Source organism: Delphinus delphis, chromosome 8 (genome assembly GCF_949987515.2).
Source record: "Delphinus delphis chromosome 8, mDelDel1.2, whole genome shotgun sequence".
NCBI classification, from domain to species: Eukaryota; Metazoa; Chordata; class Mammalia; order Artiodactyla; family Delphinidae; genus Delphinus; species Delphinus delphis.
Genome location: NC_082690.1, coordinates 84,723,661 through 84,751,192, shown reverse-complemented (window position 1 = coordinate 84,751,192; position 27,532 = coordinate 84,723,661). Strand labels below are relative to the sequence as shown.

General features: G+C 43.1%; 1 long non-coding RNA gene across 1 annotated transcript in view; it reads left to right on the top strand.

The window, feature by feature from the left end:
• The first annotated feature begins 5,835 nt into the window (after window positions 1-5,835).
• The window catches only part of LOC132429163 (uncharacterized), an 88,042-nt gene continuing 66,345 nt past the window's right edge, over window positions 5,836-27,532 (top strand). The window contains exon 1 of the long non-coding RNA XR_009520297.1: window positions 5,836-6,012. This is a non-coding gene — a long non-coding RNA (uncharacterized lncRNA). The remainder of the gene's footprint in view (window positions 6,013-27,532) is intronic.

The following is a 27,532-nucleotide window of genomic DNA, read 5'->3' as shown; positions in this document are numbered from 1 at the left end:
AATGGATAATACAGTCCCCAGTTAATAAACAGGAGAAGTTCTGAAAGGATTTTTGGAAGTTGTTTGGTTAGAACTTGAAATACATGTCTCCAGAGAAGTAATATAAGCAATGGTTAAATTCCCAGGCTAGCTCACAAAAGCCTATTTTATGAAAACGTGTGTACAATGGCAGAAAATCACAGAAGAAGTATGCAGAAAACTACTGCTTGGAAAAAAGTAAGTTTGATTTGAGGAAACCAGGAGGTAGAAACAGGCTTTTCTGGACTTTCTGGAGAAGCTTTAGAGTTGTGTTGTTCTTCTTTTTTGAAAATCAGTTTCAATTTTTACCAAACTTATATATTCACATGGTTTAAACAGTCAAACAGTTCTCCAAGATATACCACAAAAAACCAGCAGTTTCCAAACCACTCCATCTCCTCAATTTTCTGTTTTATTTTGCAGGCAACTGCTTTTAAATCTTATAGTTGTTTATTTTGGTATTTAACACATATATCTAAGTCACCTCTTGAGTTTTCTTTTTCAGGCATTATCTGTTGATTTCCATTAAGGCATATAAGAATTCAGTTTCCGTCCTCACCTGCCCACCCTGGTACGCAACACTCACACCCTCATCTTCTTGATGCAGATCTAGCATAAACCTTTGGTTAGATCGATATTTAGTGTTCACATTATCACAACTAGATAACATGCAATTCACTGCTGAGTCACGTAGTACAAAAAAGTATGAAGATTACTTTCCCTTTGTATCACAACATTAAGTTTTCCTGGGATTAATAATTATCTTATTTTTTGTTTGTTTGCTTAAGTTGTTTTAAAATAATTTTAATTAAAAAATTTTTAATTGAAGATTTAAAATTTTTTAAAAGTTAAACATTTTTAATAAAAAGTTTAAAATTTAAAAAAATTTTAATTAAAATTTTTTTTTTTTTGGCTGCGTTGGGTCTTTGTTGCTGTGTGCGAGCTTTCTCTCGTTGCAGCAAGGGGGGCTACTCCTCGTTGCGGTGAGTGGGCTTCTCATTTCAGTGGCTTCTTTTGTTGTGGAGCACAGGCTCTAGGCACATGGGCTTCAGTAGTTGTGGTGCACTGGCTCAGCAGTTGTGGTGCACGGGCTTAGTTGCTCTGCGGCACGTGGGATCTTCCCAAACCAGGGCTCAAACCCGTGTCCCCTGCATTGGCAGGTGGATTCTTAACCACTGCGCCTCCAGGGAAGTCCCTGCTTACGTTTTTATGTAATTATTAATTTAGCTTCAAATTCTCTCCCTGTTAGCTGTATATCTTCTCAGTAAGTTCAGAAAAATATCATGTCTTCTATCAATTTCATCTTTTTGGAAACTTCACTCCCTGCACCTTCTGAAGTGGTTGTTTCCTGAGCCTGATGCACAGCCGCTATCCCAGGATCTCCCTTCTTCGTTACCCGGGGGATTCCTTTGCCTTACTCTTGAGTCGGATTTCTTGCTTCCTGAATCCTAACTTTCCTCTGTCTTGCTTCACTCCCTCATTTGGGCGGCGTACTTTTTCCTATAGGAGCTTTTTCTTCCTTTTGGTAAACTTAACATAAAATTTACCATTTCAACCATTTTTAAGTGGCATTAACTATACTTACATTATTGTGCAACCATACCACTAGCCATCTCCACTTCATCATCCCAGACGGAAACTCTGTACACATCAAACAACAACTCCTCATTCCTACCTCCCCACAGCCCCTGGTAACCAATGTTCTACTTTTTGTTTCTATGTATTAGACTATTCTAGACACCTTATACAAGTGAAATTGTACAATAATTGTCCTTGAGAGTTATGAGAAGTATAATTTTTGAGAATATGCGTATCCAAAAATTATCTACTTTATCACTTAATAATAACTTGGCCAGGCATATAATTCTGAGTTGCATAAACTTTTCCCTTTTAATTTTGAAGGCGCTGCTTCAGTATATGATATACCCATTAGGATCATGGGCTCTGGAGCCAGTCTGCCTGTTTCAAATCCTAGCCTTTATTACCTCTGTCATTTGGGCAAGTTTGTCAGCTCCTTTGGACCTCAGATTTCTCACCTGTAAAATGAAGGTAATGATAGCACCTATTTCATAGGGCTGCTGTGAGGATGAATTGTAAAGCACTGAATACAGTACAATATAGTTAGAGTCTACCTGAACTATTAGCTACTATTGCCTTGCACCTTCTGCTGCTGCTGAGAAGTCTGAAGCTGTTTTGATTCTTGATGCTTTCTAGGTCACTCAGTTCTTTATCTTTAGAAGTGGCTAAAATCTATTTGTACAAATATTCTGAAATTTTATAAGGATGTTCCCCCACGTAGGTTTATTTTCTGGGCACTCAAGAGGTCCTTTCAATCAGGAGACTCATGTCCTTCAATTTGGGGAAATCCTATTGATTAATTAACTTATTTATTTAATGACAGCCTCCCCTCTATCTTTTTCTGTCCTCTCTTTCTGGAACTCCTATCATTTAGTTGATCTGGCCTGTCCTTTATTTTCACCTATATCGTTTATCCCTAGTCATTGTTTTTCGAATAGTTAATGTCCAAGAGCTCTGCCTTGTTCTCATTTCCCTTTTTTTTTTTTTTAACAGCTTGTTCTTGTTTCATGGGTGCATATACTCTTTTATCTCTCTGAGAATTTTCATGAAAAAAAACCAAACGGGTTTTCTTTTCCATTAATAGCCTTTGTTTTTGCTGTCTGCTCTACCATCTCTTTAACATTAGAATTTTTCTTCTAACAAGAAGTAATTCTTGGTATCTGCCAAGTGGGGCAAAAAAAAAAAAAAAAAAAGCTAATTGGAAGTTGTGCGTGTGTGGATGGGGTTTGTCAGCTATGGGCTTGGATCTGATCAGGAGCCTGTCATGTCAGTATCTTTTCTCTCTTCTCTTTGGCGGGCCAAATTCACCAGAGAAGAATTCTGCAATCTCCTCTCTGGAAGACGTATGTCAGGCTTCCAGCCTGCTGGAGAGGGCTTGGGCAGTATTTAAATTTTCATTTAATCCTCTTGTTTTTAATGCACGTAGCCTCTCCGGGAAATAAAGCCTCCAGTGTTTTGCTGGGGTGGAGGACGGTCACCCAGCTGTAATGACTTGGAGAGGACATTGAATTGCTTCTTCAGTAGCCTTCCCACTACAGCTCTGTGTTCTGTGGTTTTCCAGTTCTGCAGTGCAAATTAGGATTCTTTTCAAGTGTTCATTATCATCAGCTTAGGAGTCTGCTTTCTTGGGTCTTCTGTCAGTTACCACTAGACTTTTTTTTTTTTTAAACAAGAAGAGAGCAATTGTTCATGTTGCACTTTTCACTTTACTCATCAAGAACATCTCTCCAAGTCAATAAATATTCTTGAAACTATGTTAATAGTTGCCTTGTATTCCTTCATATAAATGTACCATCATTTATTTAACCCACTTTCTACTGCTGGATAAATTTGGGTTCTTTCCAAATTCTTTCTATTATAAGCAACTGTGTGTTGAACATTTTTGTTGCAAATGTTCTGTTTATGCCTTTAATTATTTCCTCAAATTCAATTCAGTGCTACTTCTGTCTGCACCGTCAATACTTTTGACCGCTCATTAGTCCCATGAGATGCTTTGTGAAATAGGTTCTGCAAACAAATACGTTTGGGACTGCTGAGATTCTGTGTGGGTCTCGGTAGTTTAAAAAGCTCCATAGGTGCCTTTGTTGTGCAGTTCAGTTTGGAAACCATCTTGATCACAGACTCTGCTTCTGTTTCACCCAAGAAAAGCTGTGCTGTTTGAGGCCTGAGTGAAGCAGTATTAGAAAAATTGGCAGGTGTCCTAGTCCCTTTGGGCTGCTATAATAGAACTCCATAGACTGGGTGGCTTACAAACAACAGAAATTTATTTCTCACAGTTCTGGGGACTGGGAGTCCAAGATTAAGGCACAGGCAGATTTGGTGTCTTGCGAGAACCCACTTCCTGGCTCATAGGCACCATCTACTAGCTGCGTCCTCACATAGAGGGACGGGGGCAGAAGCTTTCTGGGGCCTCTTTTACAAAGACACCAATCCCGCTGGCCTCTGTTTTCATGACCTATCATCTCCCAGAGGTCCTACCTCCAAATACCACCACACTGGGGATTAGGTCTCAACAAATGAATCTGGCAGGCAGTGCAGGGGGAGCGGGTAGGGGACATAAAACATTCAGCCTCCTGTAGCATGGCAGGAATATGTGTGGCTCAGAATGACAAACAGGGGCTTCCCTGGTGGCACAGTGGTTAAGAATCTGCCTGCCAATGCACGGGACATGGGTTCAAGCCCTGGTCCAGGAAGATCCCACATGCCGTGGAACAACTAAGCCTGTGCGCCACAACTACTGAGCCTGTGCTCTAGAGCCTACGAGCCACAACTACTGAGCCCCAGTGCCACAACTACTGAGCCCATGCGCCACAACTACTGAAGCCTGCGTGCCTAGAGCCTGTGCTCCACAACAAGAGAAGCCACCGCAATGAGAAGCCCGCGCACCACAACGATGAGTAGCCCCCACTCGCCGCAACTAAAAGAAAGACGGTGTGCAACGACGAGGACCCAACGCAGCTAAAAATAAATTAAAAAAAAAAGACAAACAGCCCAAACAGCCCTTTGTGCCTTAGCACAAGGCACAAAGTATAGCCCACCTACCTACCCTCAGGATGTGCTCAGAGCTCTATACAGCGGGAAGTAATGCTTTTGGCATAATTTCGTTTAAAAAAGTTCATGAAATAAGGCACAGTTTGTTTGGAAGTCAAACTTTATAGTCTACATTTGGAAAAAAAAAAAAAACAGAAAAAAAGAATGTTTAATACCGTTGAGAATTTTGAGAGAGGGCTCCAGATAGAAAAACAAGCACCATTTCAGCAATGCCAAACAAAGGGCCAAGTCTAGTAATTCTCAAATTATAGTGAGCAGACACTTCACAAGGCAAGCTTGTTAAAAATGCAGATTTCTGGGCTCATCGCTCGTAATCTAACTCGTCATCTATAGTGTAGGCCCTAAATCCGGAACCTACAACAGGGATTCCCCCAGGAATCTGCTATAGGTGGTTCGGGGACCAAAATTTGAGAAACTGGCATCGGCAGTATTTTGCCAGAAATCACTAGGGTTGCTTGAATCTGGAAACTTCTCTGGAGTTTCCTTGTTAGTTGTCACAGGATCTTGGGGTTAAGGCTGAGAACACTTTTTCCCATCAAACAGGGCACCAAGCCCAGAAGATGTGCTGGAGTGACCCACTTTGGAGTGGTTTTTACGGAGCCCAGTGTGTCAGGCAAACGTTTGCAATGGAAGGGCTTTCTAACCTTGTCTGGCTGGCTGTCTATTTCCTGGGCTCACCTAAAATTCATGCAACCCCCTCAGAAAACAAGGCTGTCAGGCTGAAAGGCTATACAGACCCTGGCAAAGGACTTCAAAATTTTAAACAGCAATTAGAGAAAATGAGAAAACTGGTCGGCTTGATGTTTGGTCCAAGGAATAGGAAATGGCTACTCAAAATTCGGAAGCACATTTTTGGGGTCTTTTTGTTCCTCTCTGCACCTCAACTTTTTGTGCCCTAACGTGCTCCTCTTTCATCTGAGGCCTGTCTCCTACTCTAGAGTGTGATCAAAGCGCCAGCACTCCAATCTTTGACCCTAATAAGTAGCCAACGCCCTCACAGACGCTGGGCCGGATTTGGCGTTCGGGCTGCGGCGTGAGGCTTTCAAGCGCTCGCACGAATTTTACTGCGAGCTCGAAAAGGGGGCGCCGCCTTCGCGGCCCAACTGTCCTCCCCATCCCCAACTGTTGCCCCTTCCGGCCACCGGCTGCAGCCTTGCTCGGCTCCTAGGCTCTCGGGTCAACGGTCGCGGGCAGAGAAGCCCACGGAGACCTCGCGTAGAGCAGCCCCGCGTCCCCGGAAGCTCAGGCTCTCGGGCGCCGGGCTGCGGCGTTCTGGGAGTTCGCTCTGAGCGCTCCGCGGCCCGGCCCACCGCATCACTCACGACCGGTCCCCGCCGGGCCGCCCCGGTCCCTGGAAGACAGAGGGTAAGCACTGCGCATCCCGTGGACGTTCTGGAAGCCGGCGCGGGGCCGCGGGCGAGCCCCGGGAGGGAGTCGGGGTCTCCGGCGGCTCCTCCGCGCGCCCCGGGCGCAGGCCGCCGTCTGGCCCGAGCCCGCCCGCGTATCAAATTCAGATACGCGGCGGCTGTACGGCTTCCCTCCGCTCCTCCCCGCCCTACAGAGCGCGGTGGACCTGGGGGCCTTTCATTGCGCGCGGACAACGCTCCTGCATGGCACTGGGCGGAAAAGTCCCTGGGCACCGGCTGTGTACCCCCAGCCCAACCTCACTTTCTGCCCTTGTACACATTGCCCTCGCCCAGCCAGGCCGCGTGCCCGTCTCGACAAGTTCACCCCCGCTCGCCAGCCAGAACCAGCTGCCTGCTTTCTCTTTGCTCAGCTCATGAATCCCCTCTAGAAAACAGACCGGAAGGGGGAGCTTTGGGCCTAGAGAAGGCTTTTCTGTCCCAAAAGGCCCGCCTCCCGCGCACCTGGTTTTAATAAGAGCCTAGGGAGAAATACGGCCAGGGACCTGAAGAATCCCCAAGAAACTCTGTCTAGAGAGAGAAAGAAGGGCGCACACGGATTGTACTTGAGCAGGCGCAGTCACTGTACAAGGTTGTAAAGACCTCGTGCACTTTTCAACTTTCTTTGGCTTGGAGAGGATGTAGATGGTAGTGATGTTAGAAATGGGATATAAACAGCAGTTAAAAACACATCTATTAACATCAGAGGACAAGGAGATTGCACAGTTGTGCACGTGTATTCTTTTCTACCCAGTTTTAGTAACAGAAAAGGAATATTGAAGACAACCTTGCCCCTGTTCCATATTCCCCACCGCCTAGTCCATGTGCACACAGATGTTTACATAGTTGCATTTTCAGAGGTACACGGCATTCTTATTTCAAATTCTGGAACAAGGGAGGTGAATTACCTCCTAACAGAAGGGAAATCTTCTTTAGTTCTGAGAAAAGATCTCTCAGTAGTGAGCTGGAAGTTACAGATTGTATCATGCTTTCAACCTATGTTATAAAAGTTTAAAGGATAAAGGACATGAAAGGCTTTTTTAAAAGACCCCAGTGAGACATATATATTCACACACATTTTCTTTGCTCTTCAGTTAAAGCCAAGAACAAATTTTCCAATATAGCACTTTGATCTTTGCACCCTTAAGAACTCAACTCTACCTTGTACTAGAATTTTGAGAACACTAATTTTTCAGCAAACATTTCTTAAACCCCTAATCAGCGTTAAACCAGAGAACTCATGGTTGTACTGATGTCCCCTCTGCTTGGAATGATTATCTCTTGCCTTTGCTTCCCTTGCTCGGCCTAACTCAGATCTCTGCTCCAATATGCGTTTCCCTGCCCACTGTCATGCACCAAAGATACTTTATTTCTTCAAGGCACTTACCACGATCTGAAATTATTAATTTGATTATTGCCTAGCTCCACCGCAGTCATTTGGGGACCTGGCTGTTTTATTTGCTGTTAATGTCCTAGAACCATACACTGGCCAGCTCCCGGGGTCTACCAGGACTTGTATTGAGTAAATACTAAAAACAAAAAACAAAAAAAAACTTTGCAGTTTAGAGTGTAGCCTTGGGAGCATTTGCTAAGTGATTGTGACCCTCAAGGAAACGTCTCCTGCCCCCCCCACCCCCCCTTTTTCTCTGGGTAGCTTGGGTGCAGCTGCTGTGTGACCCACTGGCCCTTCTAAGGACCCACGCATGGTGACCCACCAGCCCCAGGAAGTAGGCCCTGGAGGCAGCTCAGGCAGTTTTTTTGGGTCCAGATCTTGGACTAGAGAGCGAGTGGGATTCTCCCCCAGAGGCCTGGGACTGCTGGCCACACAAACCCCCTGACCCTTTAGCACTTCCTAGTGCTTGGCTGCATGCATAGGGTTCCAAAGTTCATGGTGGGAGCTGCTTATGAAAGATGCGCTGTTATTGTTGGACTCCCAGCACAGGGAATAATTAGGGGAGTGACATGCGCTAAAGTCGAGGTCTTTCCTTGTGGGCTGGGTCATTCACGAAGCCACGACTGGCCTGTTGCTGGCAAAGGCTCTGGATTCCTACGTGGTTCACTTCTTGGAGGAAGCCTGGGTGAGGAAGACGCTGGGGGTGGGGGCAGAAAAGTTTGGAATCTTCCGTGGTTCCTCGGGGATTGATTGTGGTTGAGAACCACCTTGGGCAACACTGAGGTAGAGCGTCTGGGTCCACTTGCCTTTCCTCAAGGCCACTCTGGGCTCCCGGGGCCTTACAGGCTGCCCTGCACGTCCTGGGGGCTGAGTTAGCGACCGCAGCAGGGGGAGGAACCCCGAGGTTCTGGAAAATGCCAGTTGCCAGCAAGGAAGAAGCTTTTCCTTAAGCTCTGCAGTGCCCGGCATGGTGTTTGGCACATGGTGTGTGTTTAATAAATGTTCATTCAAGTATGAAGCGTGAGAGTGCGCTTCGAACTGTGTTTCAAGCCTGGCTGTGTCGGTGGACAGGGACTCTCGAGGCATCCCCATGGCCCACACTCCTCACTGTAAGATGCGAAGAATGTTATCCACTTCATGGGGTGCTTTTGAGGCTTAGATGGAGTAAATACTAGAAAGTAGTATACTCAGAGCTTGGCACGTACTAATAGAGGAGGTGCTAACACATTTTAAAAAAATACAATATGGGAAAGGTAGCAGTTACCTCGTAGGGGAGAAACGGGAATGGAGTCAGGAAGGGGCACACTGGGGACTTCAAAAGTAACCATCGTTTTTTCTTTCTTAAACTGGGTGGGTTTTGTGATATTGCTATTCTTTATACTTTATGTCTTATAAATGTTTTAGTAACTGCTCCATAGATGATAAAACATTAAGACTGCACACTCTGATGTCTCCTATTTATGTGACCTGTCTTCTTCTTGCACAAGCTTATGAGAGAGGAATTATTATTATTTCCAGTTTACAGATGTGGGAACTTAGGCTAAATAACTTGCTTAAGTTATACACAGGTAAATAAGAGATCCCGGATTTAAATCAGTCTGTGTTCTTGACTGCTCTGTGTGGCTTTCTTATGTGTTGCTGATATAGCAGGTTGTATCTACGCTTTAGAAATAACGAAATTCATTACCCTACCAATGGTCCACTGACATAAAATTGCACATTATGACTTATCTGTGTGAATCAGTATATTCTCAACTGTGTGAAACCAAGACAAAATATAGAAATAAGCTTGATCCAGAAATGGCTGATTGCAAATTGCCACTTCTCACCCTCTACTTGAAATTTTATATTCATCAAAACTGCCTACTGTTCTCAGTAGTTCACTTAATAATGAGAAATGCTAAAATGCTATATATTTTAATTTAAAATAAATGCATATAAAATGGGATGCCCCTTATATGTGTTTTATTTACTTTTTATCTAAAACACATATGAAATCTCTCTATAAAATATGTATTGGGATTCCATCTAAGATTTCAACAGAAGAAAGGTCCAGGATGCAAGAAAAAGAAAATTGACTATTGCTGGTTTAAGAATATAATTGAGGGGACTTCCCTGGTGGTCCAGTGGTTAAGATTTGGCCTTCCAATGCAAGGGGGTGTGGGTTCGATCCCTGGTCATGGAGCTAAGATCCCCCATGCCTCGCAGCCAAAAAACCAAAACATAAAACAGAAGCAATATTGTGACAAATTCAATAAAGACTTTAAAAATGGTCCACATCAAAAAAATCTTAAAAAAAAGAATATAATTGAGGTTTAAAAATTTGATAGTATGAAACAGCTAAATGTCATTCAACAGACATTTGTTAAATGTTATTTTTTGTATAAAGCATCGTGTTAGGCACTTAGGGAGAATACAGAGATGAATAGGATAGTTTGATATTCAAAGTTGTTTGTAGTGCTTCAATGTGTAACATGTTAATATACCATTGATTGTTTTGAGATGTGATGCTAATCAAAACTGATTGTATTATGAATTATGAGATTCCAACAATTGAAGTGTTTGGGAGAATGCAAAGCAAAGATCAATGATTTCACAGCAATTCCAGTATTTGAGCTGGACTTCGAAGTTGGATAAAGACAAGGGGAAAATGAGAAGGTTCACTGAGGAGAGCAAATGCGGGGGGGGGGGGGGTGGGGGTGGGGGGAGCGGTTGTTAGGAAATCTTGAGGCCTGCAGATAGTTCAGTTGACTAGGACGTTAGGTGGGAGATGAGGCCAGGAGGGCAGGTTGGAGTGAGAACCACGAAGAACCTCACTTGCCAGACTGAGGGGTCTGGCTTTCCTGATCCAGTGGGCAGTGGGGAGCCACTGAAGATTCCTAAGCGTAGCTGTGACATGCTCAGCGCTTCAGCCTAGAAGCATTCTTCTGATGGTGGTTGTTGAGGGAAGAAAACAAGATGTGGAGACCAGTGAGGAGGTTTTGGGGATAGTCAAGAGGGACAATCATAAGGACTTCAACTAGCATGATGGCAGGGGACATAGAAAAAAAAGTTTTGATGGAAGAGGTATGGCTGGAGCTGAATTTATAGTTTGATGACTGATGGAATGTGTTGACAAAAGGAGAAATTAAAAAAGGCTCTAGGGCTTCTCTGGTGGCGCGGTGGTTGAGAGTCTGCCGGCCGATGCAGGGGACAGGGATTCGTGCCCCGGTCCGTGAAGATCCCACATGCCACGGAGCGGCTGGGCCCGTGAGCCATGGCCGCTGAGCCTGCGCGTCCGGAGCCTGTGCTCCACAATGGGAGAGGCCACAGCAGTGAGAGGCCCACGTACCGCAGAAAAGACTCTGAAGATTTGAGACTGGATGCCATTGACAAAACAGAGAAGTCAAGAGGAGGAGCTAGGGATATTTTTAAATAATTAGTGCATGAGGATGTGAGAAAGCTGGAGTTGAAATTTCTATCCTGCAGGACTTCTCTGAGCCTTTAGAGAAAGTATCATACACCATTTCCCCAGCTGACCACAGAAAGCCCCTTTCCTCCTCCCCAAACATTTTTCAGAACGCTGTTTGGAAATGTATCAGCAGACCAGTCCTGCAAGGAAAGAGCAAGCCGAGTACTTTGGACCTTTAACAACATCAGTACCACAGTACAGCCAGGACACACCTCATAGGACACCTCACACCCAGGACGCTGGGTTCTGGGACCCAGGTCAGTTAGTATTTGCCCCTCTCTTCAGGCTGCTGTTCTAGGTACCACTTCATCATGTCTTGGGTTTATAGCAAAGGGAAAGCGCAGTATCAACTTTGAATGGAAGATGAGTGAGAATTTCACACTCTTTCCTGAAGGGTTGGGAAATTTGGGGGAGATTTTGAATTTTCTTAGGAATCCTTTCTCTTCCTCCTGAAGGGCTAGAAGACATGGAAGCCCTGTTTCTATTATTGGTGCGCTGCTATTGTTCTTGTTTAGACATCATTTCCTTTAGAACAGGGTCCTTGGGTTTTGAAACCTCATGTATGTATTTAAAATCATCCAAATGGACTCATCTCTAGGTTTGCTGCAAGCTCTCCAAGTGACATTTAGGGACATGATTCCAGTTAAATCAAAGGTTCCCCTTACCACAGAGTCATCTCCATGATTTTTAAAAAACTATTTTAAACACAAATTTATTTTAACTATTTTAAAATGTATAATTCAGTGGCATTAAGTACATTCACACTGTTGTACAAACCATCACCATTATACATCTCCAGAACGTTTTCATCTTCCCAAAGTGAAACTCCATACCCACTCATTTCCCATTCCCAACCCCCAGCCCCTGGCAACCACCATTCTATTTTCTATGAATTTGATCTCAAGGGACATCATATAAGTGGAATCATACAGTATTTGTCCTTTTGTGTTTAGCTTATTTCACTTAGCAATCCATGTTGTAGCATGGGTCAGAATTTCCTTCCTGTTTAGATGGAATAGTACTCCATCGTATGTATATGCCACATTTGTTGATATCTGTAGACATTTGGGTTGCTTCCACCTACATGTGATCTTGATTAAGTTTTTTAAGTGGTCCCTGCACGGAGCTTCCTTCCGCACACGTTGGTGATGACTTTTGGGTTTGTTTTAATTATATTTGAGTTGATAATAGAAAATCACAAATCATCTCATTAAATCAAGATGTGAAATTGGATTCATTAAACTTTAGAGAAGAAAATGCTTCTTAATCCCTATTTCAAGTGGATTTGGATAGCAGTTCTGGACTTGATTGGAGGGCTTGGTCCCAGGAGCTAACTAGTGATTCCTGGCAGGAGAAAATCCCTCTTGATTTGGGAAGGGACCAGGGCTAGCTCACTGATAGCAGTTCAGTGTTAGGGCCTGCTGTGCTTTCCTGCCTCTTGGCGTGGCCTCAAAACAGTTGGATAGAAAGGTGGAAAAGTCAGTAGGATGTTTGGAGATCCAGGCTCAGACACCATGGAGAAGAATTTGGGAGTTTCCCGGGGACATGCTGCTTTGGAGGATGCTGTTGGTACTTAGTTTTGAGTTGGGGAGAACGGATTAGAAGAGGACTTTGGTGGAATGGGGGGGATGTGGAAACTATGAGTCCAGAGATCAGCTCAGCTTCCCACACTATCCTTTTCTCCTTCCCAGAAGGCTTTTGTTCAGAGAAAACAAAATAATTTTGACCGAGCTATTAGGTTGGAATAATTTCAAGGAAATTTAATGAGGTTTCTTCCCCCTTTGCCAGCCTCACAGAGAACAACCAGCTTTATGATGTGAATCTATCGATTCTCAAATTATGCCCTGCGGTGCCTGGGGGTGCTGCAGTAAACTCACAGGGTGCTGTGAGATAGTTTAAATTTTTAAGGAAAGCAGAGCTGTACTCAACATCTGTGGGATGCTCAAGAACCACTAGCTCGAAGTGTTCGTGGTTTCACCATTAGATCATGCTACATTCCTTTAATGATGTCACATCTTCGCGGAGTTGGGTTTTCGGTGGCTGCTGTGATAAAATCGAGTATGGGGGTGGAATCAGTGTGGAGTAGAAAATGAGCGGAGCAGTGTCCCATCTGATTCCAAAGTTTAGGAAGTTGTACAGTGCCCAGTAGGTGTACACAGTACATGAATAAGTAATTGTGATCATTTAAGAATGAAATGAAAATTTTTTTTCACTGTATCTGTATTATTCTTTTAAATGGCTACTAAATTACTAGGACATAAATAGTAAGTTGTTTGGACTTAACTACTTAACAAGTGGAACTGGTAGGCATTTCTTTCATCCCAGGGGTACCATAAAAAATTACTGAGACACCACCGGCACCGTGTCCCAAGAGATTTTGAAAATCTTTGCTTCAGTCTATCAGAAAATTCTCAAGGTTGTGTATTTACTTTTAAATACATCAAATATGGGACTGGAGATGAGATGACAAGAGAAATAAACACTCTGCTTTGAGATTTTTCTGAATTAAATAGCTTTATTTTTCTATTATAAAATTATTATGTATTGATTATTTTAAAAATCCAGAAAGATACAAAATACAAAATAAAACCCTCCATGTTACCACCCTCTTTTTCCCTCTCCCCCACTAGAGATAACAGCTGCTAACATTTTGGTGGGTATTCTTCCAGACTTTGATTTTTCCTGTGTATGTTTAAGAATAGATATTTATAAAAATTGGACCATATAAATTCTATTTTGCTTATCCCTTTTAAAAATTCACTATATTGCAGCTATCTTTCCATGTTAACATGAGTAGAGTTGTAATCACACACAATGTGTATATATTTACTTTAAACAGATTTACAAATACACTTTGAAGGGAGAAAAGCCTTTCAATTCTAAAGGCCTTATTACTGGCTGGTGGATGATTCCACTATTAGAGTAGCTCAACCATGCCCCCTTGTGGCCTAGGGCAATATTTAACATTTTTCTTCAAATTTGTGTGTAAGGCCTCGTAGTCTGACATGGAGGCTACAAAAGTGAATGAAATAAGATCTTTTTAAGGAGCTTACAGTCTGTAAGAGGAGATGAAATATCTAGTTAAATAACTATGAAAGGGAATAACATGTAATTAGACATATCTGAAGAGAGCTACCCATACGAGGAAGGGGTTAGTTCATCTTTGAAGATTAAAGACTTCATGGCAGCAACAACAATGATAACGGATAAGGTGTATTGAGTGCTTATGAACCAGGAACTGCTCTTTGCACTTTTTTATCGAAAAGATAGAATTTCCCTCCTCTAGGCCTTTAAACATGGGTAGAATCTTGTCTTAGAGGAGTGAAGAGGAGATGGAAGGAAGACAGGGGACAGTACTCCAGGTGGGGAACTGCAAGAGCAGACTCTGGGAGTTTGTACAGAGAGGAGTGGTGGGCCTTGCAGTGGCCCTTGCACTCACCTTGGAGTGATGTGGGAAACGACATTAGAAAGAGGCAAGTGCCTTGAATCCCAGCCTAAAGGATGTGATCTTAATTCTGTTGTCAGGCAATGGGAGGCAATGATTCAAGGTTTTTGATCAGGGGAGTAATTTTATCAGAGCTGGACTTGGGAAGATTAACTTTTCAGCAGTGTGAAAAATGAGAGACTCAGGGCAGAGGGGCCAGTTAAGAGGCTACTGCAATGGTCCAGGCAAGATATAATGCCCTTCAAGAGGTGCAGCAGAAAATGGAGAGGAGGGAATGAATCTGAGCTTGGTTAGAAAGCCAGCAATGACAGGATCTCTTTCTTGAGTTTTATGTTTTGATTGTTAATGTAAAACACTTCAGTAACATTTCGTGAACTTTGAACGGAGGTCTTCATGCCCAGTGGGTTTATTCTACACGAACTAAATAGAATGATTTGCCAGTGTTCACATGCTGATTTCCTCCCTCTCCTCCAAGAAACTAGTTCTCTTAAGGACACCAGCTTGACCACATTAGCTGACCACATGGTCTGGTCATTTTGGCAGGGCCCAGGTCCTCTGGTAGGGCTCATGATTCCTAGCCAGTCTCTAAATTTGCAATGGTGGCATAGTATTTGGAGAATGGTGTCACAAGATGTCTCTTTTTTCCAATGAATATAAAACCAGAGGGAATGTGCTGATCCTAAGCAAATGGGATTTGGATTAGACCCGAGGAGCTGATTCTAAGGATGGGAGCTTCCTGGAATTGCACGATCAAGGGGGCTGCAGCACACTATTTTGTGGCCACTTAATTGAGATGGTTGGAATTTAGTGTGTCTTCCAAAATAATTCATTTTACTTACATTTATGAACGCTTATAAAAGAAATCCTACCTTTAATATTATAAGCAGAGAATCACTAGAGCAGTGATTCTCAGAGCGAGGTCACCAATTCCTTGGCAAGCCATCAGGATCTTCTTGATGGGCTCAAGCCTATCCCATAAATGTAAAGGGTGTTATTTTATAGTAAAGAGTAAGACACATCAGCTCACATTTATGCCTTATGAAGCTAATAATAAGTGGATCAGACATCTTCCTCCCAGGTCTTCCTTATCACTGGCTTTCCTGTGCCCGTGTAGGCATGTCCCTGTGGAGTATGAGGGTCCCTGACGTAGAGAGAAGTGATTATTTTGACAGCTCTTTGTGCATTTCCCCAGGAACCAGTGAACGTTTCTGCACTTCATGGGCCCTCTTATATATTGTTTCTTGAGCAACTATCTTGAGTTATATCACATTTTAAAGATAAGTAAGTTGGATAGGGAAACTAAGTCAGGGGTTTCTAGGGCATCCAGGACCTAGAATTTTGAAAGATTCACATGGCTTTTTTATCTGAATGTTAGAGAATATGCTTCTGTTCATGGACGAAGAGGTGTGACTGAATATAATATATAACATAATATAATGCAGTTCTTGAATTTGTGGATCCCTAATTATCATGCTTGAGCTATTTCAAACTTTGCTGGAGTCATAATTCGAAACTGATCTGTCATTGGTATACAGCAGTATCATATTCGAAACCCTATCAGATTATAGTTATGTACTTTATCACTTTTTTTTTTTTTTCCTGCGGTACGCAGGCCTCTCATCGTTGTAGCCTCTCCCGTTGCGGAGCAGAGGCTCCGGACGCGCAGGCTCAGTGGCCATGGCTCACGGGCCCAGCCGCTCCGCGGCATGTGGGATCTTCCCGGACCGGGGCACGAACCCGTGTCCCCTGCATCGGCAGGCGGACTCTCAACCACTGCGCCACCAGGGAAGCCCTTTTATCACTCTTTAACCATTTAAATTACATTCCTGTTAATAGGATCTGTGTTTTAACGTCAGAGGGCGAATTGGTGGATTGCACGGTTCATGTCTAGTTGAGTTTTTATGGCTAATTGCCCACATATATAGTAAGCTAACCCCTCTATTTAGAAGTGAAGGATTTTACTAAAAATGAGCATATTTTTATTACAGGCAGCTTAGTTTCATCTGCTTAAGTAGTTTTTTTAAAGATGAACCATTTTTCAGTACAACTGTATCTTAATGTGTTAACTGTATTTTTCAAATGCAGATTTTTTTCACTAGCTTAATGGGAATTCACAGAAATCATAGCCTTTTAATTAAAGCCAGTATGTTTCAGTGCCAGACATTCTGAAGGATTCCAATGAACCAAAAAAGAACACAATTTCTGCACTGGAAGTGTGCATATGGGACCCTTCAGAAGCCTGACAGAAATGCCTGATGGAAGGATTTGAAACAGGAAAAAGATTAATAAAAAGAACGTCAAAGTAGGTTTCAGAACAGTTTAAATAATGTGTGTAGCAAAATAATTTTCTACACCAAAGGGTGGTTTGATTGAAAAACTGTGACTCTTGCCTCGTCTTAATATTATAAAGGCTAAATCTAACTTCAGTCCATTTAAACTAAAAAAGCTATATTTTTCAAACCTAAAGCTGGTACAAATGACTATATTTTCAGAACTAGTTCAGGTGGTCTGACAAGCGAAATTTGGAAGATTGGAAGACAAGGGAACAGAACATTTGAAATTGAAAAGATCCTTGGAAGTCTGGAGTATGCAGTCATTGTAATGGCAGCTGTAAGGAAATCACAGGGTACATTTGGTTACAGTTTGATCAAACAGAAAGAGCCTGTGACCAGAAGTCAGATGACCTAAATTTTAATCCCCGCCATGCACTTAACTATCTGTGGGACTAGACAAGTCATTTAACCTTCCCATGTGTCTGTTTTTTTGGTTGTAAAATCATGGTTATAACTACCGTAACTATCTTATGGTTGTGAGGATCCTAAAACCTTCTTGAAAAGTAACGCTAAAGTGTTATACAAATGGAATTATTTCTGTGGTTTTGAATAACCATGACCAGACAGAGAACATGCTTTATTTGTCATTGCCTCGCTCAAGTGCTTGGTGTTAAGGAAAGACTCCATAGACAGTGCTGAATGCATGGAAGCATGAATGAATGGTTCCTTTCGCTCTAGTTTTATTTTTCTCTGTCAGAGACTCGGGTCAAAAAAATAGAACTAAATGTGTGATTTGGAATTCTTTAGAGTTTTACACAGGTGCACGTGCTGGTACCCATCCAAGTCTGAGAGACATGTATAAACACAAACATAGTCTGGTAGACATCCTAGTATTACATGTGTACAGGATGTTTGGTGGGTTGGTTTTTTTTTTCCTACAGTACTGGATTTGGCAACTAGAGCCCTGGTAGAAAATGCAACATTTTAAAGAAAGCCAATGACAGTTGTGGCCCCTCCCTTTCCCTTCTCCATCCCCTGCCTCCCCTTCACCCCCTACTTTGGGGCAGCCTACTTGGTCCTCTACCTCCACTCATTGACCCAGTCTCCTCTCCCATCCTGAAGGCCTTTTATGGAGGTTATGGAGGAAGGGAGAGAGGAAGAGAGTCTTTTTGGCCACAGCCTTTTGGAAGAGCAGTGTTGATGATTTTCTCCTCTTTCAGCGAGGGAGAGACAGAGGCTAGGGGGTAATTCCTTCAACAAATTAAATGGTGGAAATTCTTTCTTGCTTGCAAGAAGGGAAAATTGGCTTTAGGTTTCCCTACTGCTTGGGCTTGCAGATCTGTCCCCTGGCCTGCTGGAGCAGAGGAGAGGGCTGGAGCGGGATGGCAGGAGGCTGAGGGGGCGAGGATGCCTGAGTTTATCTTGGTGTCAGGCGTGCACTGTGATGAGGGCTGTAGCGTTTGACTCTCTTGCTGGTTTTCCCACCTGTGAGGGCGGCCCACTCGGTGAGGGAGCATTCTGAAGAATCCCACGTCCAGCCCCAGCCTGCCCTGCAGGAGAGGGAGGTGATGAGATTTCAATCGAGTTAGTTTGAGATTTCAAACGGAACTAACTAGCACTCAGTGACAGGAACCCAGAGGTAATGGAACTTGCTTGAGATCCACCACTCCAAATGGGAAGGGAGATTTGACAGCAGTGATTAAAAGACAGAAAACAAAGTAAAACCCAAACTGTTTCATGTTTGTCTGGCACTGAGCAGAGACTCTTCCATAAAGTTATTACCCTAATTAGAAACTGTCCTCATGTGGTTTGACTCCAGTTACTTAATCACAGAATCCAGAGTCTGAGCAGAAAAGACCTTAAACATAATTCCTCCGAGGCCAGTTGGTTTCAAATGATGTTCCAGGAAGTCCTGAGTGGTGGTGGCAGCCCACAGAGGTTGCTCAGGACCCCCTGGGGGAGGGGAGGGATGGGTTTAGGTGGGAGGTGGGTATGGAGGAGGGTAAAGATGCTGAGAAGGTAGGTCTTCTGGTCTCTCTCCTCACCTGTAGCTAGAAAACTTTTGCTTTTATCTGCTTTATACATCAGTTTTCATTGTAAGATTACTTTTGTCCAAAGAATTCCCCGGTTAGAAGAAAAAAGCCTTCCTTCAAATCCATCCCCCTCATTTCTGAGATAAAGAAACTGAAGCTCAGACTGGGGAAGTGACAGGCTACAGGCCACAGAGCCTTGAGTGGCAAAGTCAAGACACAGGTCAGATAGTTTGACACCCTGTCCCAAACTGAAGGGTAGAGTTAGCCTCGTGAATTCAAGGTGCCTTTATTAAGCAGCTATTAGATAGAGTCATGCTGTATGGTTTTCTTCGTCTTCTTCCTAAAAGGTTAATGCAGTTATTGCATCCATTTGGTGCCTTTACTGCCGGAAAAATAACAGCCAGCAGGAGCTTTCTTGGGTTCCGTCGGTAAGAGAATCTCTGCAAGTCAAACACTATTAACTTTAATGAAGCGGCTTTGATGGTGGGGAAGAGACAGCTGACACCACATTTCCCTAACAATAAACCACTCTGACAGATAAAAACAAACAGGCTCAAGATAACGTATAGCGTTTTGAGAACAGGGCCAATAACGAATGCAGACGGATGTGAGTTGGGGTTTGCTCTAAAGCTGTGTCCCTCCATCTGTTGTGGAAACTTCTAAAAGGCAGGGCAGGACGATCTAATCTGGCTTTTACAGAAACCACTGCCTGGGTTATTATAAGAACAGCTCTGGGAGGAGATTTTAAATAAACCTAGCATCACCCTGGGCTCTTTCCGAAGACCCTCTTTGCTCTGATTTAGCCATTGAATCCGAGTGCTGATGGTTTGTTTATCCAGTTCTAGCAACCTGGGTCATATACTCCTCCACCTTCCCTGCCATGGGGTGACCCAGCCTGCTGCTGTCCTCTCCCTGGGGTGTGCGCCCAGCCTCCAGAACCGAGCCTGTGACTGGCCAGCATTAGACACGGAGCTGCCGCGGCTTACTCCCTCTTAGCAGAGCCCCCGGAGAACTAGGCCTAAAACAAAAGCCATTAACAACGACAACACCTAAAACAGTCACGGTTAGACTAGGTTTGGTGCTAAAGCCTGTTGGAAGCAGCAAAGAGGAAACTGGTGTGTAATTTTGAGCTCTGACATGATTTGGTCGTTAGTCATTAAATCTAGATTTCATTTAAACTATGGTGACACATATTAGTTTTTAAAAAATGTTTATTTCAGTTCCCTCACCAGGCTGTGTCACTTAACAAAACACCCTATATGACGTCCTTTCATGGGGGGCTGCTTTTATGTGTGCAGTGGAGGAGGGTTCATTATAATTATACTTTTGAATTTTTAAGTCATTTTCTACATGTATTTCATGTATTTTCTAACTGGATCTTTACAACTTCTCTACTGAAGTAGATTTTCGATAGTTTCACTGATTTGCCCAGGTTCATCCAGGTAGCATCAGACCCAGCACTGGATGGATTTCAAGTTTTATTCCAGTCTGACGGAAAGCTCTTAGAGTTTTCTGCGTGTACGTGTGCGTGTGTGTGTGTGCGTCTTGGGGGTGGGGTATGGGGGATAGTGGCTAGAAAGAAGAGCCTGCCTGAATCGCTTATTGAAATCCACAGAACCCTAGTGTAGCCTTACATACGAGGCTATTTTCTCTGAAGTGTCTTTCCTCTACTGAGACAATTAACAAGTTGCCCAAGTACCTGCTTTTATAATGGTAAAAACTATTACATAGCAAGTGCCCATTGTACTAGGCACTTATGCAAACACATAATCATATCTTTACCTTTCACACCAGTTCTAGAGGTGCTCTTAGTACTCTGATGTTCTACATGAGGAAACTAAGGCTGAGAGACCTTAAGTAACTTGCCCAAGGTCATGAAGCTTCTGAACCTGTGCTTGTCCCACTGCACCACACCATGTTTGGGTTTGGGTGTGAACACGTGGTCAAGGCTGAACAACAGGAGACAAAGAGGCCCTAAATTGACCAAACTACACATTAATAATAATAAAAACAATAATAACAATAGTTACCATATGTGCTAGCCCTTATGCTAATATTTCACCCACATTATCTCATTCACTTTGACAGTGCACCCTACAGGTAGAGACTCCCATCGCCCATCAGTGCCCCCTACCCCTTCATCCCTTCGTACTTAGCTTTAGATATGAAAATCCCTCTCCTGTTCTGTGATTTGACCATGAAAAAAATTGTATGTTAAATGCATATAGTTTGCCCTGGACATGCCGCCTCCCCCTGCAAGCTAGAGATGACTTAAAGCTGGGAGAGAATCCCACTGGAGATTCAGAATAACCTTAACAGGCTGAAACCTGCACTGAAACCTGCAAGAATAAAAATATGCAATTCTATATTCAGGGCAAATGTTCAGCTGGAGGCGATGGAGGTCTGCTTTAGGGGTAGCCCCTGTGAAAAAGATACGGGGCTCTTAGGTGTCCACAAGCTTAAGATGAACCTGCTATGTATGGGGCATGGCTACTGAAGCCGCAGATGCAACCCTAGAAATAGTTTTGAACCATGCATTGTCCTGGGATCCCTAAGGAAACTAAGAGGGAATTATGTATTATTTTACAGATGAAGAAACCAGGCATCTATTTATGAGATCACAAGGTGAATCTGGAGTCATTTCCAGGTGATGCGCAGAAATAGACTTGCTTAGATTAAGGTCACCCTCCTTCACCACACAGTTTCTGGTGGAAAAGCAGACCATCCCGTGAGGCGGTGGGCAGACGGAGGTCTGCGAATAGAGGCTGACCAAAAAGTAATCGGCATTCAGGGCTTTGCACGGATTACCTCATTACCACATTCCGGCCTCTTGGTGATCCCATGACATAGTTAATCTTATTCTTACTTTTTAACAGGTTAGGAAACTGAGGCTTAGAGCAGTTCGGCAGAGGCTGCCTGTATGAAAATTTTAATTATACCTGGTGTGGGACTCTAACTCAAAGTCTGAAAGAAAGAGAAAAGTCCCATTGCCCCTTCCCACACTCTTAGCTGAGATCAGATTTCTCTCTGATAGACACGCTAGGAGGACATGGGTTAATGAGGACCCTTACTGCAGGGGTGGGTGATGATGGCTGGGAATTAGTTCTAACCCCTGTGTTCAGGTCCCCGAGCAGTGAAGGGATTCGGGGCCCCAGGAACATACTTCCTTGTCTTCCAACATGAGAATGCCTCTTAGAGGCCAGCGTGACCTCTGGGTTTTGTGGGGTTTTGTAGGAGCCATCCGTGGCAGCCTAGAGTGATTCAGAGCTCAGATTTCTCCCAGGCACTGTTTTCTGTGTATCACAGCGGCCCTCAGGATACTGTCTTCAACTTTGGCCGCTCCAGGCTAACAGCACAACAGAGGCCAGTGAGAGTTTTCAATGAGGGCTGAAAGTAAGAGCTGCGTTAGGCCCGGAGTGTATTTTCCTGATATCCTGGCTTTTCTCACCCAATATTTTTATATGCAGATGAAATGAGAGTAAAATGAACATCAAGGCCTTGCTCAAGGGGGGAAGGACTGCAGTAAAAAGTAGTCTCAGGCATGTGAGTGGAGTGCTCGGTGGGGGAAGCCCCTGCGCACCCGCCTTTGTTTTCCAGGCGGTGAAGGATGCTGGTGCGCACTGGATGTCTGAGCCTTGGCTGTGTCTTGACCCCTTCGGCATGGAGCGTCCCCTTCTGGGCGGCCCTGCATTAGGCAGTAACTGAGCCCCTCACAGCCACAGCCCTGGTTTCCTTTTACCAGGAGGGATACAGGGCCTTTCAAGGGTCTTGCCCTGTTTTGTTTTGTTTGATTGGGACTGTTTTTTTTTTTTTTGCGGTACGCGGGCCTCTCACCGTTGTGGGCTCTCCCCTTGCAGAGCACAGGCTTCAGACGCGCAGGCTCAGCCGCTCCACGGCATGTGGGATCTTCCCGGACCAGGGCACGAACCCGTGTCAGGATTGCGGTCTCAGCCATTCTTTTTTTTTTTTTAATTAATTTATTTATTTTTATTGGAGTATAATTGCTTTACAATGGTGTGTTAGTTTCTGCTTTATAACAAAGTGAATCAGTTATACATATGTTCCCATATCTCTTCCCTCTTGCGTCTCCCTCCCTCCCTCCCACCTTCCCTATCCCACCCCTCCAGGTGGTCACAAAGCACCGAGCTGATCTCCCTGTGCTGTGCAGCTGCTTCCCACTAGCTATCTACCTTATGTTTGGTAGTGTATATATGTCCATGCCTCTCTCACGCTTTGTCACAGCTTACCCTTCCCCCTCCCCATATCCTCAAGTCCATTCTCTAATAGGTCTGTGTCTTTATTCCTGTCTTACCCCTAGGTTCTTCATGACATTTCTTTTTCTTAGATTCCATATATATGTGTTAGCATATGGTATTTGTCTTTCTCTTTCTGACTTACTTCACTCTGTATGACAGACTCTAGGTCTATCCACCTCATTACAAATAGCTCAATTTCGTTTCTTTTTATGGCTGAGTAATATTCCATTTTCATATATGTGCCACATCTTCTTTATCCATTCATCCGATGATGGACACTTAGGTTGTTTCCATCTCCGGGCTATTGTAAATAGAGCTGCAATCAGCCATTCTTGTGATTACCCCTGGTAGCAGCCAGGAAGCTGGGCTGGTTGAGCAATTATTAATTTCAGAACATCGCAAAGCTCTGCCCTCTAGTGGGTCTTTGGGAAACATTCATATTCTCTGGGGAAAAAGAAAGGAAGCAAGACAACATTTAATGCTAACATGCTGATGGTATTTTAAATAGAATGGCCAGAAAGCGGAGTGCCTGGAACTTCACTGTGTTGAACACCTCTTTCTGCTTCAGTCACTCTTTCCTGGCTCTTGACAAGTTTGGGAACTGTCCAAACCAATTTAGACTATTTTAATAAAAAATGAAATGACACATCCCTAAAAACAAAACCCAGTTTGAATTCCTTGTTCTTGCTCAGGAGGGTGCCTCTACAGCCTGTTAACTTGTAACTGGTTCATTTACATTACTGACTGATAACACAGTTGATTCTTGGGTTGCATCAACCTCCTCTCTGTTTTCTTTATGAAATATCCCTTTGGCATTTCTCACCCTATAACAAATTTTCTATTTTCTTGTGTGTAGAGAAGAAAATCCCTTTAGTAACATGGGTACCTTAATATTTAATTTTTTCTATTTTTTTTCTAAGTGAGGACAGATCTTAATTTATATGGCAAGCTGAACTGTGTGCTCCCTTCCTAAAGTTTTTAACTTTACCCTTAAGTTGACTCTTGCCTACTTGGTGACCCCACACCCTAATTTTTCCGTTTACTTCCTGTACTGCATTTGAAGTGCCTATAAATCACATCGTAGGTCAACCCTTTCCTTAACATGAATAATATTTGTATTCTCGCTGTGCAACACAATTTTACCACAATGCCAATTTATTTTTTGGCAGTCTAGACTTTCATTCTTTTCTTTTTCAAAGCCCTATTAAATTTCAAGCCTCTCTTTTAGCACTTGCAGTGATTACTGCTTTAATGCACTAACTTTTCTCTGCTCAAGGTGTATCTGGAAAATGTCACATGTGAGGATCTAGGCGGGCTGACCCAGTTTGATGTGGGTTCAAAGCAAAATTGGGCCCAATCAGGCTGTGATGTGGAGGCAGAACCAGAAGAAGGGATTGGTGAGCCCAACCGTGTTGAGTGGATTCTCACCTGATACTTGGGTTGCTGCTTACAGGCTTACTGCCCCTCCCCCCTCCATGTAGGACCCTCCTTTAAGTAAAATAACATACTTTAATGATCTTGTAATCATTGGTTTGTTTCCAGAAGTTATCAGATTGCATGTGGAAAAGTCAGTGGAGCAGAAACAAGATCCACTGACCTCATCCCCCCAGTCACGGAGGAGGGAAATTCAGCATTTGGTATAGGGAGGATAAAAGCAGATAGAATTTTTATTTCAATCATATCTTCTAAGAGCTTAGTTTTTTATGATAAACTCTGGCCAGTTCCTTTCTTACTATTCCTCCCCCTTGTGAAAAAATCATTCAGTTGTACCCGTTTTCGCTTGTGTCCTTAGTAGCTGTGTGTGTGTTGAATGTTCTCTGTTGGAGGGCTTAGAATTCTATTTGTGCCCTTACACAGTGTGAAATCACTGTGCGCCTGCTCAGGCAGTGAGCAGTATTTACAAATCTATGGGAACTCAGGACTTCAGAGTATTGTACCTCTCATAAAATCATGAATGTGGCCCAGTGTTTTAAAAATTGAAGTATAGTGTATTTACATTATTGTATTATGATTATGGCCCAATTTGCCTTTCAGAGAGGTGTAGCAGAGTGTTAAGAGGAAGGGCCCTTCAGTCAGATGAACTTTCTCTGTGACCCTGGGCATGTCACTTATCCTTTCTAAGCCTTATTGTTTTAATCTGTAAAATGGGAATCAGGACAACATTGGGTGAGGATTCAACGAGGTGCATATAAAGCTCCTAGTACCTAGTGCTCAATAAATATTAGTTATTATATTTGAAGGTGGAAGATCCATTATAGGATCAGCTTGTGTGGGATGAACCTGGACTGGGGGATCAGAAAGGCCCGAATCTGGACTCCTACCTCATCCATGTTAGCTCAGTGACTCTGGACACCTCTTATAGCCACCTGAACTTCTGTGTTCTCATCCGTAAGTTAATGACCATATCCCTCAACCCCAGGGGTGTTGTGAGGCTTCTGTGGGATACAGGATGTACCAGGCTTGGCACATAGAATTTAACAAATGTTAGCTGATCTCCAAATCCCCAAGTCTCCTAAGGTCATATGTACTGTCTCCAATAGGCATTTCAACTTCATTTTACTTGATATAAGTCAGAGATAAAGAAAAGGCAACGCCTTAGAATGACACCCCCCTCTAAGTTAAAAACAACTATTTAACACTTCCTTTCTTACATCTTCAAAAACCCAGGAGCCTTTGGCTCCACAGTTTAAAATACTAACTTAACTGAAACAAATATTGCTGTTCTGTTAAAATTCAGTGAATGCATATCTTGGTACAAAATGATGGATTGAAAATTCTAATCATTCTGCTGTAGAACGAAACTCCCTGACTGGGAAGTGGTACACAAGTAATTTGGGCACCAAGCGCTTTGGGCATTAACAGTCTGGCTGGAAAGATGCCATCACCGCATACCTCCGGCGTGCCTTAGTCTCCTGGCTCGTACCTACTAGTGCAGCTCTGGGCAGAATTTTTGCTTGAGTGCCCCAAAGGACTTTTTTTCTTTTGTAAATAAAGAATTCAGCCGATAATCAGTGCTTTCTGGGGGTTGAAGCAGTGAGAGAAGGGGTTCAATGACACGGGAACTATATGAAAGCTTCTTTCTGCTCTGCTGAGACGTCTGCTCTGAGGGCAGGTCTGTGAGAAACGGACCTGCCAGAACACCCTCTCTTGGTGTGAGTGGTCTGTTTTCTGCTTACATACACAGACTTGATTTATAATCCCAGTCCGGACAGCATCTGAGTCTAATTACCTGGGTATATGAAAGTTCAGGAGATCTCAACTAAGTTAGCAATTCAGGGATGCGCTTTACCAGAAGCAGATGGAAAAAATAAAACACTTTAGTTTATGACTATTTTTCTATTTGGGGGAAGGAGAAAGAACAAAAAGAGTTGCCAAATTGATCCTTGTCAAGCACTAATTAAATATTATTCATGATTAATTCTGATGTTGATGTATTCAGCGTTTTAGCGGTGTCATAGATATCTGAAAGAATGAAATAACTCACTTTGTGTAGCTGTAATAAATCATGCATACCACAGTCCCCACGTGGCCTCCTGAGCCATCCCTTTATTATTATTTTTTTAAATACATACACTTGTAGCGACTTTTATGGTGTGTTATTAGAGATGTGAGAAAATAATTTCCTAATTATGCCTTGCTGCCATTTCACTTAATTAAAAACAAATATGTTTTAAATGACAAAGAATGAATCTTTTCTGTTCTTTAGAGATAGATACTGAAATATTTACAGATGAAATGATATGAAACCTGGGATCTGCTTTAAAAGAAGATCCAGGTTGTCTGGAAGAGGGGTGAGTGTTTGGGGAAATAAATGAAACAGGAGTAGCCGTGAATTGATAATTCTTGAAGCCCAGTGATGGGTCCATGGAAGTTCATTATAATATCCTCTATTTTTGTATATTTTATACTATTCTATAATAAAATATCTAAATTATATTTCCTTGGGAAGGGGCTCAAGTTTATTCTCCAAGAATGATGGTATCGTCAGTTTTCATTGTAAGCATGTGTTCTTTAAGTTACAAACCATGGCTCAGTAAATTTTGTAAATCCAGTTTGGGGTTGATAGACTAATAATGATGATGGTGATGAAAACACCAATAATAGCTTCTACTTAATTGAACATTAGCACTGTGCCAGGCACCGTGCTACTTGCTTTACACATTTATTTAATCCTGAAGACTACTGTGCAGGTTAAATATTTTTATCCTTACTTTGTAGATGAATAAACTGAGACTTAAGGAGATTCAACTACTTGTCAAAGGCTACGTACTGTATGACAGAAATGAGGTACCCAAGGTTCCAAAGCTAATTCTTACTCTGTTTCTCTTTTTTAATTTATAAAGAGACTACACTTAGTGAGGTAGTTCGGCTGGAACCATGAATTCAGGTAATTTGAGCAGGAAGGGACCTTAGAGATGACGAACAGGTGATACACCTACTCCCTGCTCCCATGCCCATGGTGGCAGCCATTGCTAATGGATTGGGGAACGGAATCCCACTCCAACATTGTGCCCCGGACAGCTCAATGGGCTCAGGGTTGGCATTCAGATGGAAGCCTGTTCATCCTCTCATTCTCTCACCGTCTCACCAGTTGAGAAAACTGAGGCCCAGGGAGAGGCAGGACTCGCTCA